We start from the raw sequence: 3,746 nt of genomic DNA, 5'->3' as shown, positions 1-3,746 counted from the left end.
GAATGTTGTCTACTCCCGGGGCCTTGTTTCGACTCAGGTCTTTCAGTGCTCTGTCAAACTCTTCACGCAGTATCTTATCTCCCATTTCATCTTCATCTACATCCTCTTCCATTCCCATAATATTGTCCTCAAGTACATCGCCCTTCTATAAACCCTCTATATACTCCTTCCACCTTTCTGCCTTCCCTTCTTTGCTTAGAACTGGGTTGCCATCTGAGCTCTTGATATTCATACAAGTGGTTTTCTTCTCTCCAAAGGTCTCTTTAATTTTCCTGTAGGCAGTATCTATCTTACCCCTAGTGAGACAAGCCTCTACATCCTTACATTTGTCCTCTAGCCATCCCTGCTTAGCCATTTTGCACTTCCTGTCGATCTCATTTTTTGAGACGTTTGTATTCCTTTTTGCCTGCTTCATTTACTGCATTTTTATATTTTCTCCTTTCATCAATTAAATTCAATATTTCTTCTGTTACCCAAGGATTTCTATTAGCCCTCGACTTTTTACCTACTTGATCCTCTGCTGCCTTCACTACTTCATCCCTCAGAGCTACCCATTCTTCTTCTACTGTATTTCTTTCCCCCATTCCTGTCAATTGTTCCCTCATGCTCTCCCTGAAACTCTCTACAACCTCTGGTTCTTTCAGTTTATCCAGGTCCCATCTCCTTAAATTCATCATATGTTTAATTAAATTTCTGATAGTTTCATCCACACACATTCTTCCAAAACGTACATCGCTGTTTACTGAGTGGTACGCTTTTGTTTAAAATCAATTAATACAACCTCATAATTGTTTCTACCACTCGTTCAAATGGCTCTGAGCGCTATGGGACTCAACATCTGTGGTCATCAGTCCCCTAGAACTTAGAACTACTTAAACCTAACTAACCTAAGGACATCACACACATCCATGCCCTTGGCAGGATTCGAACCTGCGACCGTAGCAAGCACGCGGTTCCGGACTGAGCGCCTAGAACCGCTCGGCCACCACGGCCGGCTTTCTACCACTCGTATCTGATTAAGTTTCACAGGTTTAAAATCCGTTCTGGGCAAGAAAGTCTTTCCATAAAAGAGCCTGGTACTCACCAATCCGTTTATCAAGATGATCCTCAAATCGGTTCTCGAGTGGTTTGGAGAGGATCTCTTATGAAACAGGTACTAATGAAAACACCCCTGCAGTTATTGACATGTTTTCTGTCTACCCATTATGGAGTGGTTGGACTAGTGCCGATTGCCACTCAAAGTGTATGCTACCAAGTTTCCATATCTCCTCAAAGAGTTGACCTAGCATGTGAGGATTATCTTCATTTGCCAGTTTCAAGGGTGCCATTATTTCAATTTGTTTTTGATTCCACCTTGCCCACTTAACCTTCTTTAAATTGAACTCTAATTATTCGAACGTTTCTGAGGTCCCATGAAATTCGAATTACCGTGAGTGGAGTGTAATACATCTCATCTCAAGCCAATCTGATATGTTGTTGCATGAAATACATGTCTGAACATAAAACAAAGATGCTAGCCGAGTGGGCATGTGGCGCTCTTGTGTTTGACCATAAAAGACACCTGTGCAATGTCCTCAATATGTCGCAAGTGTCCGTCGTAGTCAGAGCAGTGTTTTCATAGTTATAGGTGCACTATGTCAGAGCTAATGAAGGCCAACATAGGAAAATTATCGGTGCCCGTATGGTGGGAGCTTCCGTAACCAAGGTAGTCGAAGTGTTTGGTGTTTGAAGAGACACCGTATCGAAGATCCATACCGCTTGCTGGCAAAGCGGAAAAACATTATCCGCTAACTCACACTGCGGACTGAAGCGTCTGTTGAATGATTGTGACGAAAGATCATTAAAGAGGACTGTGACGAAAAATATGAGAATGTCAACTGCAAAACCCACTGCAGAATTGTAAGTCGAACTCGTGAACCCCGTCAGTATCAAAAGAAACCGAAGGGAGATGCATAAGCAGAGAACTGCACGGCGACTTGGAATTCCAAAATGGCTCTGAGCACTATGGGACTTAACATCTGTGGTCATCAGTCCCCTAGAACTTAGAACTACTTAAACCTAACTACCCTAGGGACATCACACACATCCATGCCCGAGGCAGGATTCGAACCTGCGACCGTAGCAGGGAATTCCAAAAATACTCATCAGTGATACAAGTAACCGTAACAGGAAATCTTGGTGTCGAAGATATAAGACCTGGAATATAGAGCAAAGAAAGAAAGTAAAAAACCGAGAGAGGTGGCGCTGCGGTTAGCACACTGGACTCGCATTCGGGAGAGCAACGGTTCAAACCCGCGTCCGGCCATCCTGATTTAGGTTTCCCGTGATTTCACTAAATCGCTTCGGGCAAATGACGAGATGGTTCCCTTGAAAGGGCACGGCCGAGGTCCTTCCCTAATCCGGTGGGAACGATGACCTCGTTGTTTGCCGCCGCCCGCCTACCCCTCTCCACAAATCAACCAACCGAACAAGGAAGTAAATAAATCTTGTTTCACGCTGTTTCCAACATCTGGCTAAGTAAACGTCAGAAGAGTCAAACACGGCGGGCGTTCGTCGATGGTTTGGGCAGTGATATCGTGGTATTCCATGTGCCCCATGATTAATCTGGAAGCCTGAATTACTGCCAAGGATTATGTGACCATTTTGGCTCATCAGGTCCATCCCATGGTACGTTTGTTCCCCAATGGTCATACTGTATTCCACGAAAACAGGAGTCCTGTTCACACGGCTCGCATAATTCAGAACTGATTTTTGCGAGCAGAAGGATGAATTGTACGAGAATCACTCCACAATAAATGCACACTATTTTTGTAAAAATACAGTTTTCATTCTGTATGTGTGAAAGTTTTACAGTGTGTAGATACATCAGTCTCGCTTGTTTTCATACTTAGATCAACCTGTTCCCGTGAGTGGCGCCTCACAGCATGCCTTCAAGACGACTGCTACACTTGACGTTCGTCAGAAGCAACGTGCTGTCATAGAATTCATGTGCTGTGAAAACGAGACAGTGGGAAACATCCAAAAGAGGTTGAAAAAGGTGTATGGAGATGCTGCTGTCGATCGCAGTACAGTTAGTCGGTGGGCAAGCAGGTTACGTGATGAAAGCGGGCACGGCAATATTGAGGATTGTCCTCGCAGCGGCAGGCCTCGTACTGATCACTCTCCAGACCATGTGCAGAGAGTTAAGGAATTGGTGACTGCTGACAGACGCATCACAGTGAACGAATTGTCACGCTACATTGGGATAGGGGAAGGAAGTGTTTGCAGAATACTGAAAGTGTTAGCGTTAAAAAAGGTTTGTGCCAGGTGGGTTCGCAGGATGTTGACAGTGGCTCACAAAGAAACGAGAAAAACGGTATGCAGCGAACTTTTGGAACAGTACGAGAATGGTGGAGATGAATTTCTTGGAAGAATTGTGACAGGTGATGAAACATGGCTCCATCATTTTTCACCAGAGACGAAGAGGCAATCAGTGGAGTGGCTTCATGCAAATTCACCCAAGAAAAAAAATTCAAAATCACGCCTTCTGCTGGAAAAGTTATGGCTACGGTGTGTTTCGATTCCGAAGGAGTCTTACTTGTGGACATCATGCCAAGTGGAACCGCCATAAATTCTGATGCATATGTGATGACACCGAAGAAACTTCAAGCTCGACTGAGTCGTGTTCGACCACATCGGCAAAGGCAGGATGTTTTGCTGTTTCACGACAATGCACGGCCACATGTGAGTCAAAAAACCATGGAAGC

Source organism: Schistocerca nitens, chromosome 2 (assembly GCF_023898315.1).
Source record: "Schistocerca nitens isolate TAMUIC-IGC-003100 chromosome 2, iqSchNite1.1, whole genome shotgun sequence".
NCBI lineage: Eukaryota > Metazoa > Arthropoda > Insecta > Orthoptera > Acrididae > Schistocerca > Schistocerca nitens.
Note: the sequence above shows the minus strand (reverse complement) of the source record.